The sequence below is a fragment of the Oryctolagus cuniculus genome, chromosome 13, assembly GCF_051225735.1.
Source record: "Oryctolagus cuniculus isolate XC-2025 breed Fujian yellow rabbit chromosome 13, ASM5122573v1, whole genome shotgun sequence".
NCBI classification, from domain to species: Eukaryota; Metazoa; Chordata; class Mammalia; order Lagomorpha; family Leporidae; genus Oryctolagus; species Oryctolagus cuniculus.
The window spans coordinates 97,397,082-97,411,384 of NC_142879.1; positions in this window are offsets into that span (position 1 = coordinate 97,397,082).

Sequence of the window (14,303 nt, forward strand, 5' to 3'; positions counted from 1 at the left end):
AGTTGCCCCTCTTCCAGGCCAGCTCTCTGTGCTGTGGCCAGGGAGTGCAGTGGAGGATGGCCCAGGTGCTTGGGCCCTGCACCCCATGGGAGACCAGGAGAAGCACCTGGCTCCTGGCTCCTGCCATCGGATCAGCGCAGGGCGCCGGCTGCAGCGCACCGACCGCAGCGGCCATTGGAGGGTGAACCAACAGCAAAGGAAGACCTTTCTCTCTGTCTCTCTCTCTCACTGTCCACTCTGCCTGTCAAAAAATAAAAAATAAAAAAAAATTAAATATGCTGTAACAACATAAATTATATTCACACCAAGTTAATATCTTAACTAAAAATAATCTGTTAGATAACAATGTTGCTTAGACTTTGAATTGGTTATTCTGTCTGTTAGTTTATTCATAATAGTAGCCACATTGGTCTAGATGATTTTTCCTATAGGAACCTCAAATTTTGGTGTTTGTGCTAAAGCAAAAGAGAAACACACACACACACACACACACATACATACACAAGACTTCAACACAAGGCTTCTTAAAGTAGAACAGTTTGTTGCATTCTTTTAAAATATTTTAAGGAAATGATTGCTAATGTGAGGTCCAATCATCAGATTGTATCCTCCTGGGTCTGCGACAAGAGTTCAACCATGTGCAGTGGGTATGCTAGGAAGTCTGTACTCCATATATCATTCCTTCATAATATTGGTAACATCAGCCTCAACGTTTTCACAGATGAAACACATGCAGGTGTGTCTGTGGCTTTGAGTTCTGGCACCCAATCTGAAGTGGCAGAAGTTTCTGAACCCATCTAAAATGTTTGCTAGATTGTTGGTGCCAGTAGGCATCAATGAAAAAGCACCTAGGTCCTGTGTGTGAAGTCTCTGTAAACCACTTTCTGGTCAGATCCAGGATATCTGCTAATTAGCATATTCCAGAGAAGCAGGGACAGTTTCTTACCATTGGAATATATCGGGAGCCATAAGTGGATTGTGAGAGGCAATATTTCGTGGTAGAAAATGGCATAATGAAAAAATTGCACAGGAACTCCTGAGTTGAGTATTTTTGAAATCCCACATATAAGCTCCTAGTAACATTGGGTAGGTGTTCTCAGAAAGGAAAAAGGAAATGCACTTCAATCCATAGAGCAGGACATTTGTAAGGAATCACAAAGTAGTTCTTCAAAACAAATAAACAAAAAGTGTGTTGAACTGTGTTTCTCTCTGATGTAAGCACATACTTACTGAAACAAATTTGTTGTGCAGAAGTTAGTGAGTGGGAGAATGGATAAAGTGCATAGTGAGCAAGAATGGAGACCTGAAGTCAGTGTTTTAAGCTCACTGAAGCCAGAGATGCTCTTTCTGTATAGCAGTCCTCCTCTTACTTCCATTCACATAAGATTGGACTAGAGGCTAAAACGTCCTTGAATGTCCTCTGAAAGGTTACACTGAGGTCATAACATCTTTGGCTCAGTGTTCTCCGAAAAAGTGGACAGAGACTTGCAAACCATAAGCAGGAACTAAAGGAAGGAATGAAATGTGAAACAACAGAGATTTACAATCAATACTTTTTTGTCTTTGACTTACATCACCTTCTGAAATACACTTGTGAAAGAAAGAGTGAATGATAGATTGTGTGAAATACATACAGAATGGGCAGGAGATTTGGTTTAGGGTCAACATTTTTCAGTGCTTAGTAAAATCAGGGCTGTATGCTCTCTGATCTACGCCTGTTTTTGTTTCTATTAAACTACATAGTACAGGGCATGTAGAGGAGTCAAATTCTCAGAATCTAAAAGTAAAATGGTTTCCAGGGGCTGAAGGAAAAGTAGAAATGGAGAGTTGACTACTCAGATCTAAAAATTATGTGGAGGGGCAGGTGTTGTGGTGTAGAGGATAGAGCCACCACCTGCAACACCAGCATTCCATAAAGGTGCTTACTGGACTCTAGGCTGATCCACTTCCAGTCCAGCTCCCTGCTAATGGCCTGGTAAAGCAGCGAAGTATGGTCCAAGTGCTTTGGGCCCTTGCACCCATGTGGGAGACCTAGAAGAAGCTCTTAGCTCCTGGCTTCAGGCAGACTCAGCCCTGGTTATCATGGCCATCTGGAGAATGAATGAGCAGATGGAGGACCTCTCTCTCTCTCTCTCTCTGTCTCTTCCTTTCTTGAATGCTGACTCAGATAAATGGATAAATCTTTAAAAAATAAGCAATAATAATAATAATAATGTGGAGAATGGTTACTTGACCCTCTTGACATACATTCTTTCAAAATGATAAAATGGATAATTTTATATTTTGTGTAGTTTATAATAATTGAAGATAAAATACAAATACCAAAATGTAATATAAATAATAAACTAGAAAATAACCAAGTTACTTAAATGAGGAAACGATTATTCTCTGTATATTGCTGCATGGTATTGGCAACATGGGTCTACATGTTTTATCTGATATGAAACTACCTATTTGTGTGTTTGTGTGTGTGTGTGTGTGTGTGTGTTGTGCAAAGCCAATGAGAGTTATGGTCGTGAGCATCTGCTTTATACTGGAAGCAATTTTTGACTCCTTCCAAGGTCTTTTCAAAGAAAGGATTGATCCATGAGACTTCAATTCATCAGGCAGTCACCTCTTGGGTTTGCCACATGCATGAGGCCCTTTCCTGGCCCTAGCTGGAGGCATCTACTCCCCATGTTATATCCAGAGAAGCTGGGGCAGGGCAGTCCCTTGCTGGAATGGGGCATGGCCCAAAATAGGATCCCAAATGTTGGATTATGGTATAATATAAAATAGGGCTTGAAGCTCTAGAGTAGAGAAAAAAATTTTTTTTTAAATTACACATGAGTTAATGTAACCATTGGGTGGTCATTCTCAGACCATGGGAAAGAGCATGGAGCAGGAGTTAAAGCAAGGAAGCATGAAATAGGAAAGAGCAGAAATGTCCATACAACCAACGTGTGCCACACAGCTTCTCCCCCAGTGAAACCACACCCTAAACTCACTTGTCCTGAAGGACTGAGTGAATGAAAGGATGAAGAAAGCAGTAATGGAGAAGAGTGCACATTACAGTCAAGGATTATGGCTGGCTCCTTTATTTGTGCAAAACACACTTTAGTGTCTTCTAAAGTAAATGGAGTTGGGGAAGCTATATTCATGAAGTAAAATAGTGGTAACCAGAGGATAGAGGGAGGGAGAAACAGACTGAGTGAAGGGGTGTGCAAAGTTCTGCTCACTGGTTTTACACAGTGTGAATCTATTTAAGTCTCCTGAATTACACACTCAGGAATAAAACTGAGAGCAGAGTCAGTCATGGTCTTTGCACAAGAACTTTCAGGTTTCACCTACAGAAGAAAGGATCTCCATAGATAACTGACAGAACTTGCCCTGCAAGCACTAGCACATATCGATGGGCAGGGAACTGCACACTCAGAGTAAAGCCAGCTTGTAACTAACTGTTTCAGCTTACCTCAATTTCACTTTCAGGACCTTTCTAATGGAAGAAGGACTGACACACAGTAAAATCATCAAGTGGACATGAAGAAAGCAATACAGAACTCAAGTTCATACAAATACTCATCTCCTGAATAATTAAATATTGGCTGAGATTAGAAGCAAAGACAAGTAAATACTTTGGAAAAGTTTTAGTAAATGTTTCATTTGATTATTTTTAAAAAATAAATTCATTTATTTATATAAAGAGGACATTTCTTGTACTTCATATATACAGTTTTAAGTACCAAATGATACTTCCCATGGTCATGCCTCCCTTTGCATCCCTTCTCCTTCCTTTCTTGTTTTCTTTTGATTTTTGCAATGACATACTTTCAATTTACTTTATAGCCACAAGCTAATCCTCCACTAAAGAATTAAAGACCACTGTACCTAAGAGTATAGAAAAAGGCTATAAACAATCATCAAATCTCAAGATGTCAGTTTCAATCACATATACTATATTTTTGTACTGTATATATTAGTGAACACAAATCAGAGAAAATACATATATTGGTCATGATTGCATTATTTCACTAAGCATAGTTGTGTATAATTGTGTCTTTTTGTTGCAATAGTCAGGAATTCATTTGTTTTTATGCCTGAGTAGTAGCTATATCTATCTATATATAAATAATGTCACATTTATTTATATGTCATATATATAATATATAAAATACCACATTTATTTATATGCCACATTTATACATATGCCACATTTATGCATATACAAATACACACACACATTTTCTTTATCTAATCATCAATTGATGGACAACTGGGCTGATTCCATATCTTAGCTATTGTGAATTGAGCTGCTATACATATGGGGGTACAGATAATTTAGATAACCTTTTCCTATGCTGATTTCATTTCCTTTGGGTAAATTCCCAGGAATGGGATGGCTAGCTTAAATGGTAAACCAGATGTAAGAGTCTGAGGAATTGCTATACTGTCTTCAATAGTGATTGTATTAGTTTACATTCTACAAACAATGTGTTAGAGTATCTTTTTCTCTTGGTATACTACTTTTGAAAAGCAGGTAACTTCCAAGGCAAGGAGTCCCAGTGAGTTTTCTTGAAAAAGCACATTCTTTATTATTATTATTATTATTATTTTTGACAGGCAGATTTAGACAGTGAAAGAGAGAGAGACAGAGAGAAAGGTCTTCCTTTCCATTGGTTCACCCCCCAAATGGCCACTACGGCCGGCGTGCTGCGCTGATCCAAAGCCAGGAGCCAGGTGCTTCCTCCTGGTCTCCCATGGGGTGCAGGGCCCAAGCACTTGGGTCATCCTCCACTGCACTCCCAGGCCACAGCAGAGAGCTGGACTGGAAAAGGGGCAACTGGGACAGAACCCGGTGCCCCAACTGGGACTAGAACCTGGGGTGCCGGTGCCACAGGCAGAAGATTAGCAAAGTGAGCCGTGGCGCTGGTGAAAAAGCACATTCTAAGCAGCATGTTGTAAATATTAATGAAGTTACTCTGAACACTAAGTAGGAATATAAACTTTTTCAAATATCCAGTAATAGAATATTTTAAAAAAACTGACCTCCTTCTGAAAATTGACTTGATAAGGAATCACTGATTTAAAATAATATTAACTTTATAGACTCCTTAGAAAGATACCATCTTTCATTTGAAAAGCTTGTAGCAGCAGTGTGACAAGTGAAATTTGCCAGCACTGAGTGACAATTTTGACCAAGCATCTCTTTTATATATGATATTTTGAAATCATTTTGGTTTTACTTGTGCAAACTTAGTATTCTAAAATAACACAATTAGAAAAAATGGACATCACTTGAAGAAAGAGAATGTATTGCTTTCTCTATAAGGCCTCCATTTCCCTCCTGGTTCTTGGGTTTTCTAAACACATTAATGAAGCTCCACCACCTGGAAGTCTTGCTTTAGTTGACACATGTTACACATGACTTTGCTTTTTTATACGTGCTGTCTCAAGAAGTTGTCTCCCTTTAGGTGATTCCACTCCCCATGCAAGACTCTACACACCAGAAGCCCTCAGACTCCTGCCTGGTCCTTTCTTGCCCGCTTCAATGATTTCAATGACCCATTGTAATGGTTCTGGCTCCAAGTGTATCTTCTCCAGCCTAGGGGTTGCTCTTGAGCTTCAGTGATATGGCTTCATCTCCAGCTGATCAAATTTGTTCTAAGCTTGTCATCTTCTTATATGTCATCTCCTTATATAAGCTTTGTATATTTTCTGTTTCATGTCACTCCCATCTGCCCCACTGAGTAATCAAATACAAAACACAACACAACTTGTATTTCCCTGCCAGTATTATTTCACACCTAAACAATAATCAAGGCTCATCAGTTTCCTTCCTAAATTACTTTCTTCTTGATGTTGAGATATAACTCCTACACCATATAATTCACCCATTTAGGAATCAGAGTCAGTAGTCCTGGGGCAGGTATGCATGCTCATAGCTCCTTCGCAGAGATCAACTGTGAAGGGAGCCCACTCCAGTGAGAGCACGCGGTGGGGCAGGGCAGGAGAGAGTGGCCCCCTGGAGGACATTGGTGCTTAGGCGTGGGGGAGCTGAAGAGTTTGGCTTTTCTTGCAGGCCTTTGAAAACTGCCTGCTCTTAAATACTGAGTCCCCTCTGAGCCTTCCCCTCCTGTGCCTGAGGCCCAGGGCCCAGCTCGTGGGCCACGTGGGAAGCGCATGATGATGTGGGTGCTGACCTTGAGCACCCGCTGGGTGCTGTAAACTGCTGTTACCCAAACACACTGATCATGGTTAACATGAAACTTGTCCCCTTTATATAAATAAATAAATAACAAAACACTGCTCTGCAATTTTTTTTCTCTTTTAGGAACTTTTATTTTTAAAAAATTGTCGTTAATATATAGACATCTCATTCTCTCAAAAAATTCTACAATTATACAGCTGTTTTTTCCATTATTTACATAGGAAAAAATTACCCAAAAAAGGAAGAAAAAAAGCAAAACATCAACCAATTTATGCTTTTTATGTAGGTATGTTTAACATATAACATATATATGTTACATGCTACAGAGTTACACAGAGAGAAGAGGCAGAGAGAGAGAGGTCTTCCATCCATTGATTCACTCCCCAATTGGCTGCAATGGTCAGAGCTGCGCTGATCTGAAGCCAGGAGCCAGGAGCTTCTTCCAGGTCTCCCACGTGGGTGTAGGGGCTCAAGGACTTGTGCCATCTTCTACTGCTTTCCCAGGCCATAGCAGAGAGCTGGATCAGAAGAGGAGTAGCTGGGTCTCAAACTGGAGCCCATATAGGATGCCGGCGCTTCAGGCCAGGGTGTTAACCTGCTGTGCCACAGTGCCAGCCCTGATAAACAATATTTTTAAAATGAAATTAAATTTTCATTTCAATTAAGACCCCTTTTGACATTTTGCTTATGGATTCTGCTCTTTGGTTAACAGCATGATCTTCCTGATATTTGTAAGCGTGCATTACCTAAAAGTGTTCTTGAATATGTAATATATTCAGGGAAAATTATTATTCTCTCCACCGCACCCCATATATGTTGGTGAAGAGCTGATTTTCAGCAAATCCTACTTTCAAAGTATATTAGGGTATATTTTATGGACATCTAAATAAAGAAATCCTCTCATACTGTTACATGGATTAGTTCTTCCTGGAATAGGCAGAGGCTAGGGAGAGAAATTAAAAAAAAAAAAAAAAAGGGAGAATAGCCTGGCATGGAATCTGAACTTTCAATTAAATTCAGGCTTTGTCAATTATCTAAAGCTAGCTTAGAGTTAAGTGAAAAACTATTGAGTTATCCTTTAATTAATTTGTTGCTATTGACAGATGAAAGTGTATGTAAGAGATTAAAGAGAAATAAAATTGTATGTTTGCGCATGCATTGGGGCTCTAACTTTGATCCAGCAGTAAATATCGTTAGGCTGGTTTTTTTCCCTGTATAAGTACTTATTTGCATTTATTTGCTCTTTTGTGCATAAAATGTTTTACCATAAATTTTGAAAGAACCCCCTAATATTTATCCTGAGCTTCTGACATAGAGTCATTAACTTTAAGTTCACAGTTTAGTTGAAGAGTCACTATTAATGTATATATAATAACAATATATGACATAATTGCTTGGGGACTGGTGCTGTGGCATAGCAGGAAAAGTTGCTGCAGGTGTTGTGCCTTAGCAGGTAAAGCCACTGCCTACAGTGCCAGCATTCCATATGGGCACTGGTTCAAGTCCTGGCTGCTCCACTTCCAGTCCAGCTCTCTGTTATGGCCTGGGAATGCAGGAGAAGATGGTCCAAGTCCTTGGGTCCCTGCACTGGCATATATGACCTGGAAGAAGCTCCTGGGTCCTGGCTTTGAATCGGCCCAGCTCTGGCCATTGCAGCCATTTGGGGAATGAACCAGTGGATGGAAGACTGACCTTTTCCTCTCCCCCCAATCTCTCCTCTCTACCTCTCTGTAACTCTGCCTTTCAAAAATATAAATAAATCTTTAAAAGGTAAAAAAAAAAAGATACAATTGCTTAATTCATGGCATTGATCAATAATGCTATGGCATTTCAGTAGCTGAAACTATTGAGGATAAAACAATCTTAGAGCTCACTGTGTGTTTGGCAAAGATAAATTCCCAATAATAATAATAATAGTGATAAAAATATTCATGGTGTGTGTATAATTTGTTTCCATAGACTTCAACTGAGAAAGGAAGGAACTATGATGGGCAGAACAACCAAAATGAATACTTATTGCTACTGATGAACTAATGAATATAAGACAGCATGAGGACTTTTCATTTCTGTATTGGACAGAGCCTGAAGATTAAGGGTTTTACCTACCATTCTGATAGATTATAGGTATGTGACAAAAAAGAAAAATAAAAGAACTACCACTGATGGACAGGGTTAGGGCATTTTGTTATCCAGAGTATCTATGGATGTGTCACAAATAAATATCAACCATGGTACATTATCTTGATAATAGGCTCAAAGCTGAGATTAGTGTTACTGATGAGATCTGCAAGAGCCCACCTGTCATGGTACTCAGGGATCCTGACGTTAATGGGATGGCTGACACTTGCACAGCACCGTGCATCTTCCCAGCTCTAACCTCATTTCCTGAATGCCTGCTAGTTTATTGAAGCTCTGGAAACATCTAGCTTGCTATGAATTTCATCACCATGCTACTGACTGACATGAATATTAATTTTGGGAATAAAAGGTAAGCCACTAAGTTGATACTGGGCTGAGGCCCAAGACCAAGATACAGGGACCCACATGGGAAAGTGATTTGAAACTATGCTTGACATTCACACAAGAAGCAAAAAATGTCCATTTCTGCTGAGCTAACTTTTATTTTCCCTGATAAATGTCATACCCTCTGCTTCCATGATCGTGTCATTCCAGCATATGTCTAAAGAACCTAAAACATCTTATAATAACTTTCAATCATGACCCATATTTGAAGTTATTGATATAACTGTTTATTCCACCAGCTTATTGTGACTACTGAAATGAAGAAGGTGAAAAGTATCTGCATTAAAAAATGGACAAAATCAACTACTTGCTTCAGATTCCATTTGAATACTCATGTGTAAAAACCCAGGTTAAATTAATCTTTGTTGTCACAGTCGCACTTGGTAAATGGATCATAGGTTCATCTTCCTATGATAAGTTGCCCTTGACAGCAATTTAAAATCTTAATAAAGGTTTTTAAAGAACACAACTAACTATATGTGCAGCCTCTTTGTATTGGAGCTCAATATTAATACACAAATTCTTTTGCTTTATATTTCAGATTTTGTAAACTTTCAAGAATATTTTACATGTTTCAAATTCTCTAGACAGTAGAATAAAATTTACTTACCATCAAAATCATTGTTTTGGAATTTTGCTGGAATAGTAGGATAAAGGATTTTTGTAAAACAATTAAAATAAAATCAAATAATTTACTGTTTATTTACATAACATGGATAGTAATCATTTAATTCTTCTAGCTTTTCTCAGAAGCAGGCTTCTTGGGGCAATAACATAACAGGGGCAAATCAGAGAACAATTGTGGAGAAATATTTCTGAATCACCATAGAGCCATGAAACAAAGGAATAATAGCAATAGTAACAATTCAAAAATAAACTCAAGCTTGAAATTTATATCACACATCCAAGTAAAAGTATTATTCCAAATTACAGTAGCTATACATGACTGTGTTTCTCCAACTTTAATGTGCCTGGACCTTCAGCCCAGGCAGAGATCAAGAGTTTGGATTTATAGTAACATCACTGTGATATTGGTATGCTGATCTATGGTCCACATTGGGGTAACCATAGCATAGCATACACATATATTCATAGGATATTTTAATTTCACTTGAAGATGATATAATACTATTTTAGGGAACAGAGCTGTATTCATGCAGGCAGATATAGTTTGTCAAAATATCGTGAATTAGGGGCAGATGATGTGCCATAGTGGATTAAGCTGCTGCATGGTACTCCCATGTCCCATATGGAATGGACAGGTCAACCTGGCTACTCTACTTCCTATCTAACTCCCTGCTAATTCAGCTGAGAAGCAGGGATTGTTGGATCAAGTGCTTAAGTTCTTGTCACCCATGTGGGAAACCTGAGTAGAGTTCCTGACTCCTGGCTACAGTCTAACTCAGTCCCAGTGGTTGTGGCAATATGGGGAATGAACCAACAGTGGGAAGATCTTTTTCTTATTTTCACTTTGTCACTCTGCCTGTCAAATAATTAAAACTTTTTAAAATATAATGAATTAGGAGCTGGCACTGTGACTCAGTGGGTTAATCCTCCACCTGTAGTGCTGGCATCCCATATGGGCACTGGTTCTAGTCCTGGCTGCTCCTTTTCTGATCCAGCTCTCTGCTATGGCCTGGGAAAGCAGTAGAAGATGGCCCAAGTCCTTGGGCCCCTGTACCTGAGTGGGAGACCTGGAAGAAGCTCCTGGCTCCTGACTTCGAAGCAGCACAGCTCTGGCCATTGCAGCCAATTGGAGAGTGAACCAGTGGCTGGAAGACCTTTCTGACTCTACTTTTCACTGCCTGTAACTCAACCTCTCAAAAAAATACAAGGAATTAGCCATATAAATTCAAATACTTTTGTCTGTCTACTGTTGAATTCGAGTTTTAAATTTGCAACATTGGCTTAATCTTATATGAGATTTGCCTCAGAAAGAATCCCTAAATGAAACCTATTAGTCTTATGAAGTGAAGGAGATAAAAACAATGTCTAAATATAACAAGAAAAATATGCATACTCCTAAAGGTATTGATAGTATTACTTTTTTGTTGCATAGAAGAGGATATCTCATTTTATAGTTTCAAGGAGGACTTAATATAAAGATTTGGAGCATTATAATTTATTCTGAGCAGTTATTACAAATCATTTATTTTTATTTTCAGCACATAATAGAAGAAATTTTTACATGTTTAAGAAAATTATAGTCCTTAGTTTTCTTCCTTTAAATAAGGTTTTCATTTTAGACTAGGTTCATATAAAGATCACAAATATGGTACAAAGTTCTAACATCCTCCTACAGTTTTCTCTAATCTTAACATCTGAACTTAGGGCATTATGTTTGCCATACGTAATGAAGCAAATGTATATATTATCAACTAAACCCACACTGTGTATTTCCTTGGTTTTTACCCAATTTTATTTCCCTTCTCAAGTACTTGAGTCCCTGCCACTCTTTTGGGATACCTGGATGGAGTTCTAGGCCCTTTGTTTCAACCTGGCCCAAATCAAATATGTTGTAGGTATCTGGTGGAATATTTCTCTACCTCACTTGCTTCAATCCTGTCTTAAAAATAAATAAAAATAAAATTTGAAAGAAACAATGTTCTAAACTGCACATTATAATTTAATAATTTATTTTTTATAATTTATTTGAAGTAGATTACAGACCAAAATGTAAAAGCTAAAACTACACAAGTGAGAGCTTTGCAGGATATAATATTCTTGGATGGCAGTTTTTTTTCTCTTAGTACTTGGGCTATATCACACCATTCTCTCTTAGTCTGCAGGGTTTCTGATGAGAAGGCTGCTGTGAATCTAATTGGAGGTCCTCTGAAAGTAATCTGGTGTTTCTCTCTTGCACATTTTAGAATCTTCTCTTTATGTTTTACTGTGGTGAGTTTAATTACAATGTGTCATGGGTGAGGATCTTCTCTGGTCAAGTCTATTGGGAGTTCTGTGTGCTTCCTGTCCTGAGGTCTCTTTCTTTCCCCAAATTGGGGAAGTTTTCTGCTAGTATCTCACTAAAAAGGTCTTCTAGTTCTTTTCTCTCACCATGCCTTCAGGGTCTCCTAGAACCTGAATGTTGGGGTTTTTAATAGTATCCTGTAGATTCCCAACAATATGTTTTTAGATTTCTAACTTTCTCTTCTTGTTTTTGGTCTGACTATATACTTTGCTGTGTTCTGTCTTCTAAGTCCGATATTCTCTCTTCTGCCTCACTGATTCTGTTTTTAAGGCTCTCAATTGCATTTTTATTTGTTCTATTGAATTTTTCATTTCATTTTGATTTCTCTTCAATATCTCCATTTCATGTTCTATTGAATTCTTCATTTTATTTTTTTCTGCCTTAAGATTTCAGTTTCATGTGAGAGATTTTCTTCCATGTCCTGTATGGATTTCAGTAGTTTGTATGTTTGATTTTGATTACTTCTATGTAATCTTATGATCAATTTTTGCGTTCCATTTCTTGCATTTCTTCTATCTCATTGTCTTCATAATCTAGGATTGAAGTGTTGTGTCCTTTTGGGAATGTATTGCTGTCTTTCTTATTTTTGTTTCTTAGATTGTTGCATTTGTTGTTCAGAATTTGTGAAAATATTCATTGGTTTCTTCTTTTGTTTTATTTGCTGTGGCAGCTTTTATTGTTGTACTATGACTCTGGAGATAAGTGGACTGTCTGCTTTCAGTGAATCTCTAGAGGCTTATAGAGGGTGTGGCCAGAGAGCTCTGTTCAGTTCTCCAGGGTTAAGGGAATGCCTAAGGTGACACACCCAGGTTTGCTGTTGTAAATCTTTTCTCTTTTTTGAATCAGAAGGGATGTATATTCTGCTCAGCTGAGCTCTTCTTGATGGAGACCAGTGCCTGAGCACTAGCCCTCATTGGTATAATATTTGTCTGCTCTGTCCCAAGGACCACACAAAGCATCCATGCAGTTCTCAGTGTAAGTTCCAATTCCCCAGCACTGTCTCTCACCAGGTAGCCAGGACCACCAGAGCTTGTGGCATCTCCCACTGAGACTCTCAAAGTACCACTCACACTGTGAGCCCTCCCACACACCCTGTTTTTTTTTCCACAGTCCCAGTTCAGAAGCTTCACACAGTCACAGGCTCCTAGCTGCCTGTTATTTCCCCCACCAGAGTCAGGAGTCTCCACTTGGCTGATTGCTGGGAGCAGACACTAGCTGGCGCAGCTGGTATGTATTTCCAAAATGGCACCTGCTCTATTGGTTTGTATGCTTTTGTAAGGTGATTGGAGAGAGGGAACTGTGTCCATACCATTATTTATTTTTTTCTCTCATCTAGTTTGGCTGGTACACTTTCCCCCATGGGGCTTCAAGCCTCATTCCCTTTAAGCTCTCTTTGCTGCTTTTTCAACAGTGGCCAAGGCTACTGTGGTCCTGTCTCACCTCACTTTCCAGTGCTGGTGTGTAGGCTCTCAGCTGTTGGAGTGCTGAGTCATGGGTGACCACACCCTCCAGATATATCTACCATGTCCCTCTAATTGTGGCAGAGTTTCCTCTGCCATTTTTCCCCCTAACTCTTCCCTGAGACTACATTATCTCCACATTTTTAAAACTATCTTCTCAGACTAGAGCAGTTAGCTCCCTCCATACTCTGCCCCAATCCATTTGATGCTTCTTATTAGGAAGGCAAATACTAGGGGGTTGGTACTGTGGCTTAGCAGGTAAAACCACTGCCTGCAGTGCCGGCATCCCATGTGGATGCCAATTTGATTTCCAGCTGCCCCACTTCTGATCCAGCTCTCTGCTAATGCATGGGAAAGCAGCCAAAGATGGCCCAAACTCTTGGGCCCCTGCATCCATGTGGGAGACCAGGAAGAAGCTCCTGGCTCCTGGCTTCAGATCAGTTCACCTTGGGCCATTGAGGCCATTTAATGAGTGAACCAGTAAATGGAAGATCTCTCTCTCTCTCTTCTCCCTCTAAGTCCCCCTCTCTCTTTCTCTTGGTCTCTCTCTCATTCTCTCTGTAACTCTGCTCTTCAAATACATACATACATACATACATAAAGTTTTAAGTGCAAATACTCTGTGATGCACAGAAAGGAAAGGAGGGAGAGACATAATTCCTCTGCACGGTGTTTATGAGAGTTGGAGAACTGGGACATCAATGCATGAATGTATAGGTCAGTTGGGGTCCTGTTGTCAATGCACCCCTATCTGGGATCAGGGTCCTTAGTGCTCCTTCTTCCTGTGCCCACTGCCTCCTGGAAGCACTCTTGAATGTTCTGTGTACTTCCAGTTGCTTCACAAAAGACTCCTCATGGGACTACCATGAGTGACAGGGAGAAATGAGTCCCACCACCTCGAAGTCCCTCAGCAAGGGTAACTACTGCTTCTCCTTTCTGAAATCTGCACAAAGCTTCCTGGGGTGCTGCACACACACAGATGGCTTCTCCATCTCTGCAGGGTGCTCAGCAGGAAAGATTGCCCCCTGCTACAACCAACTACAGTCCATTGCGATCAGAGAAGACGCATGGTATGATTTTTTAATTTTCTGAGACTTGCTTTATAACCAAACATGCAAATATATTTTAGAGGAAGTTCCACACACTGATGGGAAGAATTTGTATT